This window comes from Vicugna pacos, chromosome 3, assembly GCF_048564905.1.
Source record: "Vicugna pacos chromosome 3, VicPac4, whole genome shotgun sequence".
Taxonomy (NCBI): domain Eukaryota; kingdom Metazoa; phylum Chordata; class Mammalia; order Artiodactyla; family Camelidae; genus Vicugna; species Vicugna pacos.
The window spans coordinates 73,370,414-73,393,220 of NC_132989.1; the positions used below are offsets into that span (position 1 = coordinate 73,370,414).

General features: G+C 36.9%; 1 protein-coding gene across 2 annotated transcripts in view; it reads left to right on the forward strand.

The window, feature by feature from the left end:
* Window positions 1-22,807, forward strand: part of MRPS27 (mitochondrial ribosomal protein S27) — a 93,957-nt gene that overhangs the window by 20,993 nt on the left and 50,157 nt on the right. The gene's annotated exons all lie outside the window — the stretch shown is intronic.

The window sequence follows — 22,807 nt, forward strand, 5'->3', positions numbered from 1 at the left end:
TCTCAGCGGTTTGCAAACTGTCTTCCCAGAAGCCCTTGGGCTGGTTCCTCACAGAGGCCTCCGGGGTGTGGGTTGAGTGGGGTACGCTGTGAGGGAGGGGCCAGGCAGTGATGCCATCAGCCCTCTGCTTCTGCTCCAGCCAGAAAAGCCATGCCTCCAGCTGCTTCATGTATCAGGTCTAAGGAGAGAATGCAGGAGGGTCTGTGAACTTAGATGAGAATAAAATTACATTTTTATTTTCAGTAACCTCTCAATAATATTCAGCTTTGCCTTCAATTATGAATATAGGCAACAGATCACAGTATTATTAGCAACATCAGTGTCTTTCTCACCAATAAAAATCATTGATTTTTTATATATCTCATTACATATGTTGCAGATATCTTGACATATTATGCTTATCACTGCATAGAAATTGCATTTATAATTAAACAACTGCTAGCTAGTGTTATTTCCTACGTTGAAGAAGCATGTGTTCTCCAGGATTTTTTTTTAATGTTTTGATCATTCTGTTTCTCTATAATTGATTTCCTTTTTAACCCTGTGCATTTAAAACATTGGAGAAGTTTCATCAGACTATGTGAGAGTTCATCCCACAAAAAAATGTTACGAACCTCACTGTGAAATCATGTTTGAAAAAGACCTTTTGCTTAGGCTTATTCCTGCTTCTTCCCCTAGGCATTTTAAAGTTTTCTAGTTTTTTTTTTTCTTACTAAAAAGGCATTCTTATTTTAGGTTAGACCTCATAGAGTAAGACAAACATATGGCTGATATGTGTTCCGTTATCCAAATGAAAACTTAGGTACAGCTCGTCTATTGTTACCTCACTGGAGCAGGAAGAGTGTGGTGAAAAGTGAGATTTGGACAGGCCCTGGGGTGCTGTCTGTCAGGAAACCAGTGCTAGGATGGGGTTGGGCAGGAGCACTTCTGCTCCATTTTGGTGTCATCACCCCCAGCCCCACCCCACCCCACCCTCGGGCTGGCAAGGGGAGAAGCCCCCGCACTGTAGCAGCAGAGGTTTTGTGGCTGGGAGGAGAAAGCTAAGAGAACAGCACGGCTGACGGCAGCTCAGAGAAAGCAATGCTCCGTGATTGGTGAGCATGAAAAGTTGACTGCTGACTTACGCTTTACCTTTGTTAAAAGGAGGCTTGTATGTCCCATGTTAGTTTTAAAAAGAATTGGGCAAACTAGTTTTTGTCCTTGGGCATAGGATTAATTTCTGCTTCCTACCCATATGCCCTTTCGCTAACATTTGAAGAAAAAGGGTTTCCTACCTTTGTTTTACTATAAACTTACAGTCTGATTTGCATCTTTATTTTACTGATGCAAAGACTAAGGCATGGAGATTCACTGAGTGCACCCCACATAGAGGGTGTGATGTAAGCCACTGTCTGTCCTGGTCTGAGAAGGGAAACCAGGAAGATAAAATGTGAACAGTGGGACAGTGCTAGAAAAACCAAGGCAGTGCTTTCCCAGTGCAAGATGGTATCGATAAGGATTTCAAATGGGGCTATAATTTATTCTTAAGAAAACTAAGGCAGAAGGGGTTCCATGGAGACCAGAGTGTAGAACATGGTAAAGCAGAAGAAAATTTAAATTAAGGGATGAGGAAATCCCTTACATTTCTTGTAATCTGGGAGTTGTTGCTTTTTATTTCCTAAGAGCCATGGTCTTAGCTTTTTCTCCACAAGAGATCCCTTTTGGAATCTGTCAGCTTTAGAACAATCTTATCCTGTAGTGAGCTTACCTAGAATTTTCCTTTATCATTTTCTGGAGAGCATCTGTTTCCTGGGCCACCTGGTCAGTAGTTTTGAGCTCAGGACTCTGCAGGTTGATATGTGCTGTCCACATGCAGACAAGCTAGCCCTGTGGCAGGCTGTTTCCCTTTCAGGAGTTAAGTCTGCATATCATCAGAGAAATGTGGCACCAGTAAAGCTGTTATTTTCATGGTTTAAAATAAGCTTTAACAGTGGCTATATTGGTATTTGATTACTGCATTAATAGAATGCAAACTCATGCCATAAAAATTCCTTCTTTCTGCATGGTATCCTCCTCCTCACCGAGGATGTTTGCAAATCACATTTTTAAAGGCTTATTTAAACTTCCAAATCATTTTGGCACCGTGGCAGTTTAGAGATGCATGAAATTAAACTTGTTCCTTTTGCTATCACCGGTAATAATCAAAACTGATTATTTAATCTGCAAAATAAATGGTCATTTTTGAAGGAAAAGATGTAGAAATTTCTAAAATATATAAAACATTCTCCCTATTTTAAGAATACATATTTTTTAAAAGTATCCTTTTGATTTTTAGCAAAAACGTAGGGAATGCTGAATTAATTGTCTTACAGTAAGATAAGACATTGCAGAGCTCCATGGGAAGGCGTGTTTTTCTTAGAATACAGCTCCCTGCATTGTTGTGGAGAGTGGCGTGCCACCCAGTAACGAGAGGAAGTCGAGGTTGCATGGCAGGCCGTGTGCTACTAACACATTCGTCCATGCTGTACCTTGGCCTCAGGCATCTTTCATCCGTGGCTGAACTGACCTGGCAGATACCAGGCGTCCCTGGTTGGAGACGGATGGCGGGTCAGGAACAGCTGGGGTGAGGCAGATGGCAGCCTGCACGTCTCCAGGTCCTTGGTTGGCAGCCAGCCTTAAAAAGGAAGGACCAAAATAGCTTCATTTTTCAATAAGCACAAATATCCCCATGGTTCCTCAAAGGTGAGTGCATCCCAGGCCTCTGTTGTAAGAATCCATTTCTGCCTGTAGGAAGAGGGCAAGGTGAGAGTTTATTAGGATGAACACTGTTCGTGAATTTAAGCTGTAGTGATTTATCTTTGAGGACAGAGAGATCATTTGTGTTTTACAGCACTAAAAGGGAATTAAAATTTTTTTTGTTAGCATACTGCCTGTTCTCATTATGTTTGAACATTATTAAGGAAAGAGTAAAGAGCCCAAGGGACGATAAATGAGTCATAGAGCCTTTTTTAGAAACACCTTCATACTTGAATATTGTCAAGTGCTTTATTTAGTTCTTATTTGCTGATCCCACAGGCCTGGGAGAGAGTTATTGTCAGTGGCTCTGCATGAGAGGATAGCAGATTGTCAGGAACAGCACCCAAGCCTTGCCAAAGACCCAGGGAGCTTTGTGAAGAGAGTTAGGATGAGAACCCTGTGCCTCCACTCCTTCTGACTTTGCACTTCTCTTTCTACTGGTCTTGTTATTTCAGCCTGGAGCCTGGTCAGAGGAGGAGGAGAGGGATAACCTTAAAGCGTGTTTTCTGGTCTTTGGTTCCGACATTCTACCCAACTTGCCCAGTGTCTTCACACCTTAGATGGTTACTCTCTTACTCCTCTGGTGTAATGACTGGGTCCCCTGGAGGCTCTTACCCTAGGCGTCCAAAGCAGTCCATGCTGTTATAAACATCTACGTTAAAGTCTTTGTAGAGACATATGCTTTCATTTCTTTGGAGTAAATATCACAGAGTGAAATGGCTGGAGCCTATGGTAGGTATGTATTTTCCAAAGTGATCATAACCATTTTATATTCCCAACAGCAGTTCTAGTTCCTCCATATTTTTGCCAGCAGAGTTAGCCATGCTCATAATGGTATCTCACTCTCAGTGCGGTTTTAATTTGTATTCTCCTAATGACTAGTGATGTTGAGCATCTTTTCATGTGTTTATCTGTCATCCATGTCACTCCTTGGTGAAGTATCTGATCAAATCTTTTGCCCTTTTTTTCTTTTATTGAGTTGTTTGTTTTCTTATTACTGAGTTTTGAGAACTTTTTTCTTGTAGTTTTGTTTGTCTTTTTATTCATTTAACAGGATTTTTCAAAGAGCAGGTTTTATTTTTGATGGAAGTCTAGTTTGTTAATTTTTTCTGTTATGAATCATGCTTTTGGTGTCAACTAAGAAATCTTTGCTCAACCCAACCTTGCAAAGATTGTTCTCCCATGTTTTGTTTTAGAAGTTTTTTTTTATAGTTTTAAGTTTCACAGTTAGCTCTGTGATCCATTTTGAAGTTTTGGTTTTTTTTTAATATGGTAGAGGTAAGGGTCCAAGTTAATTTTTTGACATACTTAGTCATGTCAGCACTGTTTGTTGAAAAGACTCTTTCTGCATTGAACTACTTTTGAATCTTTGTCGAAAATCAGTTGTTTTTATATAAGTGAGTCTATTTCTGAGCTCTTTTTTTCCATTGATCTCTATTCCATTGATGTCAATTCTACACTGTCTTTATGGCTTTAGTTTTATTATACCTTAAAACTAGGTAGTGTTAGTCTTCCAACTTGGTTCTTCTTTTTCTGAAGTGTTTTACCTAGTCTAGATCATTTGCATTCCACATCAATTTTAGAATCACCATGTGTGTCTGCATATATAGATACACACCTACATGTATACATATTATTAATGTAGAGAAATCAAGAGCAAGATCAATCCCAGAAATGTGCATTGAATACCTTGTATACATCTAGAAATAAGATGATAAGAGGGAAGTTTATAAGGAATATGAAGGGAGATTGATTTTGTGAAAGTCCCTAATCATTCTTTTTCCATCGAAGACATATTTAAACTGCCCTGACAGAATTTCTAATCTCATGTCTGTAAGACAAATGATTCTCAGCTCTGTTTATAAGGGGAAGTTCTGAAGCCAGTAGAAGGTGTAAGAGAAGTTTTTTTTTTTTAATTTTAGTGAGTTATAGTCATTTTACAATGTGGTGTCAAATTCCAGTGTAGAGCACAGTTTTTCAGTTATACGTGAATATACATATATTCATTGTCTCATTCTTTTTCGCTGTGAGCTACCACAAGATCTTGTATATATTTCCCTGTGCTATACAGTATAATCTTGTTCGTCTATTCTACATATGCCCCTCAGTGTCTACAAATTTCGAACTCCCAGTCTGTCCCTTCCCACCTCCCCTCCCCCTTGGCAACCACAAGTTTGTATTCTATGTCTATGAGAAGAGAAGTATTTTTTAATTTGCCAGAACTGTATGTTCAAAGGAAGGATATGAATCACTACAGTCAAAAAAAGATTATAAATTGGTTGGGGATAACTAGATATGTGAAACAATTCAAAATCAATAGAAATCTAGGATAATAAATAGGTCAGTTGACTATATGTAACAAAGTACGTGTTCCAGAGAAAGCATGCTTTGGGCAGGCTAGAAGAGAGGTTGGCGTTATTACCAGCAAACATTCATAAAAGAGGCAGAACTTGAGACAGCCCTGAAGACTGGATAAGTAGAAGAAATAAGAACGAGTGTTCAAGATGCAACAAGCAGTATAGGTAGGGTTAATAGAGTGGGCTGAGAATTGACTTTAGGGGTTGATGGGGGACTGCCCTGAGCGAGACTGAGGCCTACTGGGGAGTAGTGGGAAATAAGTTAGGCAGATTATCGAGGGAATAGAAAGCTGGCACTGTCATACATACATTGCTAGCAGGCATATAAATTGGCACAACTTCTGTAGAGAGAACTTTGGCAATGTCTATCAAAATTATGAGCGCACATAGCTCTAGGAACTCCTGATACACTTGCATACGTGTAAAATAATATCCATTACAAAAATTAATGTCCATTAATAAAGGTCTTTGTATATTGGTTATTTAAAAACTTTTTCTAAAGATTCACAAGATTGTTAGTCATCAGTAGATTCTTGAAATGTATATCATAATAGAAGTATTTCAGGAAGATTAGTGACAGATTTTGGATTGAAAGAGCTACGTGCTGGAGGGAAATTTATTGTCTCCACTTAAGGTAATAAAAGGCCTGTCCTGTAGTAGTTGACAGTGGAAATGAAGAGAGAAATATTTTGCACATAGGGAAAAATCAATCAATAGAATTAGTGACAGTTGAATATAAAGATAGAAAACACAGAGGATCAAAAATGAACTGAATGTTGAATCTCAGTTAATGAGGAAATGGCTAGTCTGTTTATAGAAGTATTGAGTTGAAAGCAGATTTAGAAGACAGTGAGGGGGTGGGTTTTTCCTTTGCCTTTTTATCGTCCACATACATTTTTCTAACTTTGCTGCATCACATCTTACCCTACTGACCACATTTGGACTGACTGTTGGAGAGGAACTGGCCACAGATCTTTGGAGAAAGAACAGCTGCCAAAATACACCTACATTAGAGGCTACCCGGTGTCGTCATGCCAGCTGGGAAGTTTTAAATTAGGTGATCTCTGAAGTCCTGCTAACTTTCAAAATCTGAAATTGAGGCCTGGGAAGACTAAGCAACTTCCTTAGAGCCATGTGACAAGTCCAGGCTCTAGCTGTGGATGAAGGCCTGACTTCAGGTCCAGAGGCTCATCAGGTAGACCAGTGTGTCTCTGCCAGTTCTTTCTCCTCAGGCAGTCTAGGTAATAAACCAGGAGGTACCGATTCAGTGAGTACTTAAGTACCTCATAACAAAGTGATGTGAAATTAATTAAACCCAGAAATAACCTAGCATATACAGAGGTTCAACAGTAAAAAAAAAAAAAAAAAAAAAAAGACCTAGAAAACAAACTTATGGATACCAAAGGGGAAGGGTAGAGGGAGGGATAAATTGGGAATTTGAGATTAACAAATATACACTACTATATATAAAATAGATAAACAATAAGGACCTACTGTATAGCATAGGGAACTATATTCAGTATCTTGTAGTAACCTATAATGAGTTAAAGAACCTGAAAAAGAAAAATGTATATATATGTATGTATAACTGAATCACTTTGCTATACACCTGAAACATTATGAACCAACTATACTTCAATTAAAAAATAAAAACAGTGAAAAAACATAATCATGGGGGAAAAGGTGCTGAAAAAACCCTGAAAGAATCAGGATGGGAGCGAAGAGTCAAGTGACTTGGATTTTAGGGCCAGTTTGGTTCCCACTTTGATCTCTAACTTGGAACCAGTTAATGAACTTATCTGGACGTCAGCTTCCTAGATGAGCAAATGATCCTGGATGCCTCTCAAGGCACCCTGCACATCTGAAATCTATGTCTGTCCGTCTCACTGATACAGGAGCTAGTCTTTATCACCAGGAGCCTCAGACTTTGAATGCATTAGGTTTTGGTCTTTGTTTAGTTTCTTAGTCAGAACTTTATTTATTTAGATAGTGGAATTGAAGTTTCAACTACCTTAACCATGAATATCAAAAGAACGACTATCAGATATAAAATTAAACAACAGAAAGGATAGAGGATCTCTCAGTCTTTTCTGGATTTGGGTGGAAGGCTTCATTTACTATCTTTAGCAAATTTCTTGGTATGAGAAGTAGGGTATTTTATTTTCTAGGGAACTAATTTTTGTGCTGTATATATCTGACATTTTCCTTTCTGTGAAAGGCCCACAAAGCACCTACTTTTGATGCCTTGCATATATACTGGGATTTTGAAGGAGAGGGCTAAAGTTGATTTATTCCAATAGCTGCAGAATCCTATGCAGATTAAACCTTGAAATTCCTATAGTTTCCTGTAAAAAGATAGATCCCAAGTTGTTTTTTCCACAGTATAGAGTCCTTTGATCCAAAATCTTTTTACTGGTTATATTCATAACTGTGAAGTCATAATCAAGGTACAAGGAATTACAGCTGTAGGGCAGAGAAAAAGCATAACTGAATATATTGTCCTAATTTATTAAACATAGAGACTTCAGTAGGGTTTTGAATGCAAGGAAGTTTTATTTGAAGATAATTAGATCTTTTTAGGAGCTAGTGCATTGTTTAAGGTGTATTAATTTTACATCTGTTTAAACAGCTTCAAGAAGGGATTTGTGGGAGCAGAAGTTTCGTTTGATTGCATCATGAGTTTTGAGGACAGTGGCAAATAGATTCCTGAGTATTTCCAGATGCTGTCTCTAGGCAAGAGGACATTTGATGAGTATTTGATGTGAATTCTCTTTACTGGTCTTGGCTGCTATCATTTCCAGTTATGTTTGTTTGTTTGTTTTTTACCAGGCAAGAGGTTATGTTTTGAGATCTGTTCTGTTCTTTTTAAAATGCTGATTTTAAAACAAATGCATCACCAATTTCATAACTAGTGGTGGGCAAGAGTGGGACTTATACGAGGTCTTCCAACTGCAGGCCATTACAGTACCTCAGGACTGTGTTTATTACATACTGACTGTTTCACAGCTCAGTGATGGGTGCTATCAGGAGGGGAAACTCAAATCGGTCATTAGTCTCTATCGATAAAAGTTCAGGCAGAGTTTTGATAGGAAGAGCACTGAAATTGTTAAAATGAGAGCTTTGTGGATCTTGTCCATATAGATTATGTTAATCCTCTATTTGCTAACTTCATAGCAGGTAGTAGCAGTTAACGTGTATGACACACTTACACACTGCTTTCAGACCCCAGCCAAAATGGACTGCTGTTCTCCAGATGTGCCCTGTACTGTATTCTTTTATCTCTTCAGGGATGCTTACTGAGTTTGTCTTTTGACTAATCAAAAGTGTGTGTTTTTTTTTCTTTACTCAAGAAGCAGTATAGTATAGTAGATAAGAGCATGAAACCAATCTGTCTAAATTTGAATATAGCCATCTGTTAGCTGTGTGGTTTAGTTACTTATATTGTCTGTCTCTCAGTTTTCTCATCCATAAAATGGGGATTAAAATAGTGCCTGTAATTTAGGATAATTATGAGACTTAAAGCAACTAACACATTATAGGGTCCTTAGAACAGTCTTGGGATGGAGAAGGTTGGTGTTCAATAAATTTGGCTTTAGTATTGGTTATACTGGCTTATAATATCTTGAAGAACAAGGACTGTTTCTTCCCCATACTTCTCTCCTTAGGGAAAATACTTTGACTCCAGTTTAGGTTTCTAAGACTAACAGTCCTCAACCATCTTCACAGCTCCCACCTGAAAGGCATCAAGACACAAAGATTATCTTGGCTCAAGGATAGGGAGAAATAGATGTTTATGTACACTAGTAGTTAAACAGCCAGATGGAAAGGACACCACAAATTTTGGAAAGCTGTCTGACCTTGAAAAGGAAGGATATATATATATATCCTTATTGCTAAGCTTACAGCAGCCAACAGCCAGAAGGGGGCAGCAGAAAGTCACCTGCTTCCCATCTGTGGAGAAAGGGAGAAGCCTAAAGAAGGTGATTTCCTATCAGAAAAGACCTTCACCAAAACTGATCTCCGATAAGATGTTATTGAATCAGCAATCAATATGCACATTACTCACAAAAAGAGAAGTCTGTTCTCAGGGGCTGGGAGCGTGACAGGAAAACATTTAAGCAGTTGAAATAGAAACTGAGGGACTGCTTCCAGTGATTTTAGCTCTGATACCTGTAGTGCACAAGAGCAGCTCAGAATGAATAAAGATGCTTAATGTTGTCAGCAATCCCCACTATTTATTTAATTTATTTTTCCTAGCTATAGAAACTAAATAAGAGTTTCTGTTTGTGTAGCCTTTTGTGATATAGAAACAGACTGCTGTGGCCCTGCAGATTAGGTTAGAATGTAAACATTTTTCCAGATTTTAAAAATTATTTTTTGCTTCTGAAAAAAGAAATTACATACTTTTTTAATTTATAAAGGAAAAATCACTTGCAAATTAATGTGTTTCCTGCCAGGCTTTTTACTACGTCTTTGCATTTTATTTGTTTAAAACTGTTTAACACTAACTCTCAGATTTCATATAAATTCAATGCAATTCTAACCAAAATCTAAGCAGAATTTTTTGTGGAACCTGAGACGATGATCTTAAAGTTGAAATGAAAAAGTAAAGGGCCAAAAATAACTAAGACACTTTTAAGAAGACTAGGATAAAATGATTGGTCTACCAGATAGACAACAAAAATTAATAGAAAGCTACAATAAATAGAAATGAGATGTTGGATTAGACTTAGACAGACAGGCTAGTGGAACAGAATAGAACCCAGAAATGTATCTGCACACATGGAAACTTGAGATGTTTTATATAGCAAAGGAGAAAAATGGATTAATTAATGGTGCTTGGACAGTTGGACAATTGATTATCTCCATGGGAGAAATTAATTTATAGCTCAAAACACAAGTACATACACATTTTTTTAGATTAAAAACTTAAATGGAAAAAGCAAAGTATAAAGCTTTTATAAAGGAATATAGAATACTAATATTTGTATGACATTCTGAAGGATTTTTTGAATAAGACAAAAAAACTGATAAAAGATTTATAAATTTGAATGCATTAAAATCTTAATTCTGTATCACAAAAGACTGCATTAACAAATTAAAGGACAAGCCAAAGAGAAAGATTTTCAGTGCATGTAACTAGTGAAAATTAGTATCTAGAATATGTCTATAGATAAGATAAGAAAATAATCCAATGGAGAAATGAATAGAGGATATGAACCAGCAATTCACAAAATGAAAAATCAGAATGGTCATAAATATGTGAAAAGATGCTCACTCATTAGTCATATTTAAGTTGCAGATTAAAATGCTATATTTTCACATTCATCAGATGCAAACATGAAGAGTTTTGACAGTAATAATTGTAGCAGAGTATAGGAGCAACAGGAACTGATTCACCACTAGTGAGAGTTGAAAGTTGTATAGCACCTTAAAGAGCAGGTTGACAAGATAAAGTAAAAGGATGGGCATGGTCTTCTACAAAGCATTTGACTCCTAGGAATATACCTTAAAGAAACTCTGGCATGCACAAGAACTAAATAAGAATATTCATTGTAGCATTGTCCATGATAGTAAAAATCTGGAGGCAACTTCTATGTTCATCAACAAGGAAATAGAGTGGGATAGACTTGTATAAAGGAATAGCATAATTCTCTCAAAAACCTAATGAGTTTTTTTTAAAGTATGTGATGAATCATACATATAATATGATACCATTTATGTAGTTTGAAAACATGTAAAGCAGTGCCATATACATAGTGTGTATATGGATACATGTATAAAGTGTATGAGTATAAAAACATGCCTAAGAATGATTAAGAAAAAAATTCAAGATCCTGTTTACCTGTGAAGGAGGACACTGGGGTAGAAATAGGATCAGAAGATGTATAAAGGGGGTCTTCCACTGTATCTGTAATACTTTGTTTCGTAAAAAAGAAGAAAGTCTGAAGTAAGTCTGACGAGATTTTAGAATTTGATGAAGGTAGGTAGTCAGATACATGAATGCTATATTCTCTATACATTTCTTTTTTTTAACATTTTTATTGATTTATAATCATTTTACAATGTTGTGTCAAATTCCAGTGTTCAGCACAATTTTTCAGTCATTCATGGACATATACACACTCATTGTCACATTTTTTTCTCTGTGATTTATCATAACATTTTGTGTATATTTCCCTGTGCTATACAGTGTAATCTTGTTTATCTATTCTACAGTTTTGAAATCCCAGTCTATCCCTTCCCACCCTCCAACCCCCTGGTAACCACAAGTCTGTATTCTCTGTCCATGAGTCTTTAGATTCCACATATGAGCGATCTCATATGGTATTTTTCTTTCTCTTTCTGGCTTACTTCACTTAGAATGACATTCTCCAGGAGCATCCATGTTGCTGCAAATGGCGTTATGTTGTTGGTTTTTATGGCTGAGTAGTATTCCATCCATTGTATAAATATACCACATCTTTATCCAGTCACCTGTTGATGGACATTTAGGCTGTTTCCATGTTTTGGCTATTGTAAATAGTGCTGCTATGAACATTGGGGTGCAGGTGTCATCCTGAAGTAGATTTCCTTCTGGATACAAGCCCAGGAGTGGGATTCCTGGGTCATATGGCAAGTCTATTCCTAGTCTTTTGAGGAATCTCCACACTGTTTTCCATAGTGGCTGCACCAAACTGCATTCCCACCAGCAGTGTAGGAGGGTTCCCCTTTCTCCACAGCCTCTCCAGCATTTGTCATTTTTGGATTTTTGAATGACGGCCATTCTGACTGGTGTGAGGTGATACCTCATTGTAGTTTTGATTTGCATTTCTCTGATAATTAGTGATATTGAGCATTTTTTCATGTGCTTTTTGATCATTTGTACGTCTTCCTTGGAGAATTGCTTGTTTAGGTCTTCTGCCTATTTTTGGATTGGGTTGTTTATTTTTTTCTTATTGAGTCGTATGAGCTGCTTATATATTTTGGAGATCAAGCCTTTGTCGGTTTCACTTGCAAAAATTTTCTCCCATTCCATAGGTTTTCTTCTTGTTTTATTTCTGGTTTCCTTTGCTGTGCAGAAGCTTGTAAGTTTCATTAGGCCCCATTTGCTTATTCTTGCTTATATTTCTTCTAGGAGAAAATTTTTGAAATGTATGTCAGATAATGTTTTGCCTATGTTTTCCTCTAGGAGGTTTATTGTATCTTGTCTTATGTTTAAGTCTTTAATCCATTTTGAGTTGATTTTTGTATATGGTGTAAGGGTGTGTTCTAGCTTCATTGTTTTACATGCTGCTGTCCAGTTTTCCCAACACCATTTGCTGAAGAGACTGTCTTTATTCCATTGTATATTCTTGCCTCCTTTGTCGAAGATTAGTTGACCAAAGGTTTGTGGGTTCATATCTGGGCTCTCTGTTCTGTTCCATTGGTCCATATGTCTGTTTTGGTACCAATACCATGCTGTCTTGATGACTGTAGCTCTATAGTATTGTCTGAAGTCTGGAAGAGTTATTCCTCCAGCCTCTTTCTTTCTCTTCAGGAATGCTTTAGCAATTCTAGGTCTTTGATGGTTCCATATAAATTTTATTATGATTTGTTCTAGTTCTGTGAAATATGTCCTGGGTAATTGGATAGGGATTGCATTAAATCTGTAGATTGCCTTGGGCAGTGTGACCATTTTAACAATATTGATTCTTCCAATCCAAGAGCATGGAATGTCTTTCCATTTTTTAAAGTCTTCTTTAATTTCCTTCATCAATGGTTTATAGTTTTCTGTGTATAATTCTTTCACCTCCTTGGTTAGATTTATTCCCAGATATTTTATTACTTTGGGTGCTATTTTAAAGGGGATTGTTTCTTTACTTTCTTTTTCTGTTGATTTATCGTTAGTGTAAAGAAATGCAACTGATTTTTGAACATTAATTTTGTAACCTGCTACCTTGCTGAATTCTTCAATCAGCTCTAGTAGCTTTTGTGGACCTTTTGGGGTTTTCTATATATAGTAACATGTCATCAGCATATAATGACACTTTTACTTCTTCTTTTCCAATTTGGATCCCTTTTATTTCTTTCTCTTGCCTGATTGCTGTGGCTAGGACTTCCAGGACTATGTTGAATAGGAGTGGTGATAGTGGGCATCCTTGTCTTGTCCCAGATTTTAGTGGGAAGCTTTTGAGTTTTTCACCGTTGAGAACTATGCTGGCTGTAGGTTTGTCATATATAGCTTTTATTATGTTGAGATATGTTCCCTCTATACCCACTTTGGCAAGAGTTTTTATCATAAATGGGTGTTGAATTTTATCAAATGCTTTTTCTGCATCGATTGAGATGATCATGTGGTTTTTGTCCTTTCTCTTGTTGATGTGATATATTACATTGATTGATTTGCATATGTTGAACCAGCCTTGTGTCCCTGGGATGAACCCCACTTGGTCATGATGTATAATCTTTTTTATGTGTTGTTGGATTCTATTTGCTAAAATTTTGGTGAGGATTTTGGCGTCTATGTTCATCAGTGATATTGGCCTATAATTCTCTTTTTTTGTAGTGTCTTTGCCTGGTTTTGGTATCAGGGTGATGGTGGCTTCATAGAATGAGTTTGGGAGTATTCCCTCCTTTTCAATCGTCTGGAAGAGTTTGAGAAGGACTGGTATGAGTTCTTCTTTGTATGTTTGGTAGAATTCCCCGGTGAAGCTGTCCGGTCCTGGACTTTTATTTGTAGGGAGGTTTTTAATTGCTATTTCTATTTCCTTTCTAGTGATCGGATTGTTCAAGTGTTCAGTTTCTTCCTGATTCAGTTTTGGTGGACAGTATGTTTCCAGAAACTTGTCCATCTCCTCTAGGTTATCCAGTTTGGTTCCATACAGTTTTTCATAATATTCTCATATGATATTCTGTATTTCTATTTTGTTTGTTGTGATTTCTCCATTTTCCTTTCTTATTTTGCTAATTTGAGCTCTCTCTTTTTTCTTCTTTGTGAGTTTGGCCAGAGGTTTGTCGATTTTATTTACTTTTTCAAAAAACCAGCTTTTGGTTTGGTTGATTTTTTTCTATGGTCTTGTTAATCTCTATTGTATTTAATTCCTCTCTGATCTTTATTATTTCCTTCCTTCTGCTGCTTTTTGGGGCTTTTTGTTCTTCTTTTTCTAATTGATTTAGGTGGTGGGTTAACTTGTTTATTTGAGATTGTTCTTTTTTGAGGAAGGCCTGTATCGCTATAAACTTCCCTTTTAGCACTGCCTTTGCTGTGTCCTATAGGTTTTGAGTGGTTGTGCTTTCATTATCATTTGTCTCAAGGTATTTTTTAATTTCAGCTTTGATTTCCTCATTGATCCATTGTTTTTTCTATAACATATTGTTTAATCTCCATGCTTTTCTTTTTTTCTCCTTTGTTTCTCTGTTGTTGATTTCCAGTTTCATGGCATTGTGGTCAGTAAAGATGCTTGAGATAATTTCTATCTTCTTAAATTTGTTGAGGTTTCTTTTGTGTCCAAGTACATGATCGATCCTGGAAAATGTTCCATGTGCACTTGAAAAGAATGTATATTCTATTTTTGGGGGGTGTAATGCTCTGAAAATATCCACCAAATCTAGTTTTTCTATTGTAGTATTTAATTTCTCTGTTGCCTTGTTTATTTTCTGTCTGGAAGATCTGTCTAGTGATGTTAATGCAGTGTTAAAATCTCCAACTATGATTGTATTCCCATCAATATCGCCCTTTATCTCTGTTAGTAATTCTTGTATGTACTTAGGTGCTCCTATATTGGGTGCATATATATTAACGAGTGTAATGTCTTCACTTTACCTTTTCATATACTAGAATTAGATTATCTGTTTCTGCTGAACAGGCCTGCTGAGATTTTGATTGGGATTTTGTTTAATCTATATATCAATTTAAGAATTGATATCTTAATTGGGTCTTTAAATGATACCATAAAATATTGAGTCTTTCAACCCATGAATATGGTTTCTCCCTCTACCCCCACCCCACCATTGTCCCCTTCTTCCCCCGTCTCTTTTTTAGGTCATTGTAGGTCCCTTATAAATCTTTTGTTAAACTTATTTCAAAGTATTTTATGGGTTTTGATGTTATCTTTCTAAATTTTATTTTCCAGTTGTTTGCTACTAGAAATACAGTTGATTTTTGTATCTTGACCCTGTATCTCAAGAACTTGATAAAGTCTCTTATTAACTCTAGTAGTTGTTTGTAGATTTAGTGTGTTCTACATATCTGATCATGTTGCCTGTGAATAGAAATACATTTATGTCTTTCTTACAAATTTTAGGCCTTTTAATTTTTTTCTTACCTTACTATATACTAGCCAGGACTTCCAGTACAATGTTAAATAAAGTGGAAGCTGATATCCTTGCTTTGTTCCTAATCTTGGCAGAAAGTGTTTAATATTTCACCACTAGGAATTAGGTTAGCTATAGGTTTTTCATAGATGCCCTTTTATCAGGTTGAGGAAGTTCACTTTTATTACCAATTTCCTGGCTGTTTTTATCATGAATGGATACCAAATTTTGTTAAGTATTTTTTTCTACAAATATAGAGGCTGTGGGCAGAGCTATCTATCCATTCATTTTTCCTCCATTCTAATATTGAATTACTTTGATTCATTTTCAAGTGTTAATCCTTGCATTCTTGGGAGGAGCTCCTAAGAATGTATTGCCCAGTTGTATTCTTAATTTATGAATATTTGTTAGAGGTATTTCTGTCTATGTTGTCAGTAATACTGGTCTCTAAATTTCTTTGCTTGTAGCATCCTCGTATGGTTTTTGGCATCAGGATTATGTGATGTCATAAAATGTATTGGAATGTGTTCTCTCCTTTTATTATCTAAAATTTTGTATCTGATTTGTATTACTTCTTTCACATTTGATATCATTCACCAGTGAAGTTATCCAGGGCTAGAGTTTTCTTCTTAAGAAGATTTTAAATGACAAATTAATATTTTTGAACAGATACGGCTTCTCAGTATAGTTTTTTTTATTATTATTGTTGAGATTGGCATATCCTTACATGCCTAAGAGTCATTTTTTTGTGAACTTTCTTATGTTTTATCTTGTCTTTCTGCTGAGTTGTTGGTCTTTTTTTATTGATTTGTAGGACCTCTTTTAATGTTTGGGGAATAGCCTTGAATTGATGAATATTTTTCTCATTTCTTTTTTTTTTAATTACTTTGTTTTATGGTAGTTTTTGGTATGTAGTCATTTTAATTTTTTATGTAATTGAATTTATCAGTCTTTTATGATTTACGTCAGACTAAGAGTGACACTTTATCCCAAGAAATTTTCCTGTATTTTCTATCAGTGAATGTATGCCGTTGTTTCTAATCTGCAGATACACAATTCATCTGGAGTTTGTTTTGGTTTAATTATGTAAGGTACAGATTCACATGTACACATACCCCCACACATGCCTTAAACAAATGGCTACCCAGCTATCCTAATGCCATTTATTGAAGAATCCATAGTTTGCCTACTGATATGAAATGCTGCCTTACACTAATTTCTTGTTTGGGTTTGAGTCTGTCTCTAAACTTTCTGTGCTGTTCCACTCATCTTCCTTTTCATCCATTAGCATCATATTTGTTTTAATTATTACGGCTTCTTACTATGTTTTAATATCTGAAGGAAAATCCATAGTTCTGTCCACCTCTTTGCTTAACTTCCAATATTTCCCTTTCTCCTATGTTTAACAACCTTGTTAATTGTTAGAACTATGTTCCAGATACTTTATTTGAGTTTATATTCCATTCTCCCTCTCCCTAGTGGAGAGGCTCAAGTGATAGTTGAGCCTCAGTTATGTGACCAGGACCTCAAAGAGTGCTTCTGGCATCCTTGTGCAAATCAGAAAAAGACTGACTCTTTTAGGCAGATAAATTAGAAAAAAAGCATCTTTTTCTGAAAGATGCAGCCTTATACTTGGTTACACAGTTTCTAGAGCTGATTTTAGTCCTTGTTCACACCTTTGGGCCATTTTACGAAGCAAACCTGTACATAATGATCTTGAATTGCACTGCACCATACACATAATGTAGTCAGTGAAAGAATTACAAAAAACAAAAAACAAAAAAACCACCAAAAAAACAGATGTATATTCCTTATTTCTTCCCTTGCCTCCTCCGTCACATCTGAGCTGCTGGCTCCAGGGCTGGTTGGTTACATCATTCAGTAATGTGCTTCCTTAAGTGGGAGTGCAGGTGGCTGTTCACACTGCCTGCCTTCAGGAATGCTCAATCAGATTAGGATGAGAGTGGACAAACCTCTCAGAAGTCCATTTGGCCCCCCGTCAGTTGGAGTGACATTGTGGGTCGTCAAAATAAAGGCCAGATAATAATAATTACTTGTATCTATACAAAAGTACATTGCCAACTCATTTTTGTTTGTCATCCTGATGAGTGGATCCTGCAAAATTGAAAGGGGATATACTGTTTTTGCCCTTCTTTTGTAGATGAAGGATGTAAGCCGGAGGAGAAACTTTCCCAAACAGCTAGTGAGTGACAGCAGAGGGTCTTGATCCTAGATCTTTTGAAGTTCTGGGTCTTCCTCTAAGCCTGAAAGAACATTTATCCCCCATCATCACCCAATCTCATAAAAGCATTATTTGTCAGTTTCACAAGCATCCAGGCAGGTTAAATTTAAAGTATCATGAAATTGTGGTGATAGGTTTCATTCTTCCGTATGTACACTCTCATATTTCTGGCTAGATGCTCACATCACCTTCCCTAATGGTGCCAAAACACTTTCCTTCCTTTTCAGGAACACTCATATTGTGAAGGGAACAATAAAATCTTTTTCAGGACAAAGGCTAAAGTTGCCTGGTATTTATTTTGATTTGCTAGTCTGTAAGGCTCTGGGCTATTAGAAAATTGAAAGAAAGAATGATTTTGAGAGTAAGGTTAAGTTCTGATAAAGTCCTATGATAAATTGTTTGTCATGCTTATGATTCCAAAATTGTATTATATTTTAAGGAGATGACTTTTGGATCTTTTCTAGGGAGATCTTTCCCCACCATAGAAAGAACTTTCAACTCTGGATAGAATACAGGTTTGAAACCAAGCAGGGAAACTGCTGAGGCTAGATTTGGTGCCCATGTTTGTTGAGGTTGGAGTCACTGTGAAAGTAGTTTTTAATGCCTCTGTGTAATTTATTCCTCTCTCTCTCTCTTTATTTCTAAGTATTACTTTTCCTTGCAGATAGTAATCGTTTGGACTCTACTATTGTTTGGACTCTATTACTATTTTTGGCCAAGTACTTTGTAGTGATTCACATAGTTCACCGGGATTTTTATTTGGAAAGCAGTATCTGAGCACACTTTTTTTTTTAAAGATCTTGAAATCTTATTACTGCAAGCTAGTACAGATTCTTTTTAATTTGTTTTGATATCTGCATCTTTGGCAGCAGTAAATTGGATTTTGACTGCAGAAACATTTTTGACTTCGGACATGTATTTTGGAAAACCACCAATACAAGTGAACTTTTTTCAGGATAATGATTATATATTACTTGACTTTGTATTCCTAGCACGTATTGGTGCATGGAACATAATTGAACCTCAATACATATTTATTGAATGAAATCTATAAGCAAATTAATGTCATTTAAAATCCTGACTACGTACACTTTATCCTCACTTCAAACCCATTGTTTGAGCAAGTAAGGACAGATTTGTAGGCAATTTCAAATAAATTTCATTGTGAAACAGAGTATCAGTGTAGGGAAGTGGTGTGGTTAACTGGACTGCAAGTTCCATTTATGATATTTGTAGTCTGATCCTTGTCACTTAGCCTCGCTGATGTTAGTTTCCTCATCTTTAAAATAAAGATAGAAAGTTGCGTAGGAATCACTTAGCTCATACATGTGGAAATGGTCTGGGAATGTTAACGCATTCTATAGGTACAAAGGGGCACCCACTGCTCTCTGGATGGCTTTCCCTAGAGCTTTGGGAAGGTTTGGGGGCCCCCTTGCCCTAAAATTCAGCATGTTTTCTACTGTGAGAAGTTTGTGAACCAAATGGTAACACAAAATACATTTCTGGCTCCTATGTTGCTGCTTCTCCTGTAGTTCAGTAACATTTTCCTTGTCATTTCTTTGCCTAGAGCTAGGACCTGAGTTGGCAGCAGATACGTAAAACATGAAAAAGCATGTGGCGCCACTTTGGGGACTTCACTCAGTTCCAGTCCAGGCTATGGGAAGTTGCTGTTCAATTCCTTCACCCAGATTAGGAGTCAGGGCAGTTGTGTGTATTCTACATCTAGCAATCCTCAGGGGAAGCTGATAGAGACACCCACTTTTCACCGTGTTAGGAGTGGGTCAGAAAAGGAAGGATCTTAGGAGGAGGAGGCAAAGTGGATATCTGATTTTCTAGCCCTAATATCTTTTCAGTTCTCTGAGAATAATAGGTGGATATGTGTCCTCTCTCATATTGTCACTCCTCTCTATTGTTCTTCATGATTTACTATTAATATCCTAGCATCTGTGGTTCACTTTTTATCTCCTCCACCAAAGCCTCCACATTCTAGATTCTTCCCCTTCTGTCTTGTGGAATATCATCCTGGGTCAAGCTCTAGTGTCTATATTTAAACGGTTCATAGCAAACCTCAAAGAAGAGAAAATATCATTAATAAATTTCAAATCAGTATCCTGCTTTCACTTTATTAGTCTCATCATTATTTAAAATATTTGACCTTAGTGAAATTAATGTCATAGATCTACCTGAAGTCATATTCTTGGTTTTTAATCACAGAATCGGGCTTCTTTTTCATTTAAGACAATAGATAACTACTGTGTTTTACAAGTTATATTGATGACTCCTTGGATTTACAATTCCCAATTGTAGAGATGTGAACATCATCATTCACTTATTTTATAACTCTATGAGACATCTGTCCAAGTAAACTTTCTTTATTAAGGTCGTAAAACTGTGTGACTCATATGCTCTCACAGTCATCAGGAGGTCCACTATTATTTAGCAGATTCAAAATCAGAAGAGGAATAAAATGATTATCCAGCCTTTCCACCCCCTAAGATTCATTCCTGTTTTTGATGCCACGTATTTCAGAGATAGCCCAGACTGCTTATGTAATTTGGTTCCAACCTAATATTCCAGTTAGATACTGCTAATCCCTAACATAAACCCTACATTTATGGAATTATCTTTCCTGGCTCATTCAGTTTTGCTTAACGAGTATTAATTGTATTTCATCTGTAAACTGGACCCTGTCTTGCCGGGGGATTCATTCCTTTCCTTTTAAAAGTCTGTCAGATCTTAAGTGTCCAGACTCCATGATACCATTTCAGATCCCTCCAGCCAGCAATAACCCATGACTTGCCCACTGGTAGAACTTAGCCTGTGTCACTGAGGTTATGGTGGTCACATGTGACCTATCTGTTTGATATTAACAAATTGTGAGATTGCCTGCATTTCAAGTAAACCTTGTCTAATAAAACTTGATAATCAGCAAAGAGCCTTAAAAAGTATTCTATATGCAGTAAATGTTCAGTAATTGCCTGTTAAATAAAGTCTTGTTGCCATCTTAAGCTGCAAGATTAAAATCATTTTTTTCCAGTTCTCCCCATAGAAGTACTCTGAATTTCATGTCTGAGTTCTCCTCACCATCTAGCCTCTGTTCCATCTTATACTTATTTCCTTCTCAAAGGCTACCAACTACCTTGTTTTTTTCCATCGTAATTAGTTTCATAGGACTGCTGTAACAAATTACGACAAACTAGGTTGCTTAAAACAGTGGAAATTTATTCTTTCACAATTCTAGCTGGAAGTGTGAAATCAAGCTGTTAGTAGGGCCATGCTCTCTCTAAAGGTTCTAAGGGAGAATCTGTTCCATGCCTTCCTCTTAGCTTCTGGTGTGTTGCCAGCAATCTCTAGTGTTTCTTGGCATGTAGATGTATCATTCCGATCTCTGCCTTTGTCATTGCGTGGCATTCTCCTTCCCTATGTGTGTGCATGTGTGTCTTGTCCTCTTCACCCAAGGACACCCGTTGTATTGGGTTAGAGCTCTTATAATGACGTCATCTTAACTTGATTACATCTGCAAAGACCCTGTTTCCAAATAAGGTCACATTCACAGGTACAGGAGGTTAGAAATCAACATGTCTTTTTGGGGGGATGCAAATCAACTCATCACACTCCTTTTTTTAAAAAATGAAATTCATGTAACATAAAAGTAACCATTTTAAAGTGAACAATTCAGTAGCATTAAGTACATTCACAGTGCTGTACAATAACCACTACCTCTATCTGGTTTCCAAATATTTTCAGCACCCCAAAAGGAAACCCCATACCCATTAAGCAATTATTCCTCATTACCTCCTCTCCCCAGCCCCTGGCAACTGTAGTCTACATTCTGTTTCTATGGATTTATCTGTTTTGGGCAGTTCATATAAATGGAATCATACAATATGTGACCTTTTGTGTCTGATTTCTTTCACTTAGAATAATGTTTTTGAAGTTCATCCATTTGTAGCATGTATCAATACTTCATTTTTAGGGCTAAACAATATTCCACTATATGTACTTCATACATTAAAGTTTAAAAAAATAAAAAGACTGAGTGAGACCCGTCCACATTGGAGAAGCAATCTGTTTTTCTCAGTCTACTGGTTCAAATGTTAATCTCATCCAGAAGCATTCTCCCAGACACACCAGAATATTGTTTAACCAAATATCTGGGTATCCTATGGCCCATCTAGTTGATAAATAAAATTCACCATCACACAGATTATGAAAGGCAGGCATAAAGAACTGTCACTTGTTTCTGGAAGAATTCCTATGAAGCGTTTATTCTTCTTTCCATCAGTAAGGTGGAACTCTCTTCTCCTTCATCTACTTGCTTTTATCACCCCATTCATTATGGAGAATTGGCTCATTACTGGTGTTCATGACTGTAGTGCAGAGGTTTTCATACGACACTCGTTATCCTCTAATGGAGTTCCCGTGGCAGTCCAAAAGTGGCCTAGAATGTTTATTGTTTGCTGCACTGTTGTTGCTGAACTTTGGAATACTTTTTCTGGGTTTGTTTATGGGGATGTGGGTGGGGGTGAAGGATGCTACAAGAGACCACAAAAATGTCATTGAATAGAGATGACAGGGACAGCAATAGCCTTCCTTTGCATGCTGGCCACATGATCGTATGTTGCTTATTGAGTCTCCATATAACCTTTTCATTGGATATGCTTTATTTCCCTCGTTTTATAAATAAGAAAATTGAGGATCAGAAAAAGCTAAGTAGCTTGCCTAAAAACATAGATAGCTAGGAAGTAGCTGGCAATAGAATCAAACCCAGGTCTGAAAGTCAAGGCCCAATTTTTTAACCATTATGCTATACCACTTTTCCCAAATAGAGGTTAGCATTTATCGTGTATGTGGGTATATGTGTTTGAACTGCTGGCTGGAAAGAGTTTACGAGTATTGCAGGTAACTTACATTTGTCCTACCACAACTGATGTCTGCTCTTGGCAGATGTTCCTCTTTGGTCCTGGACTTATTTCAGCTGTCATGACTCAGCCGTAGAATCCTTCCAATGTAGCAGTATAACGACCATCACCAACGAACTGGAATTGGCCTACAGATGAAATCTCTATGTTACACTTGTCTTAAAGCTCCTGGTGGAATCAGGGTAATGGGCAATGGACAGGAAGTTATGGATAATTATGACTACTCTCTCTGGTTT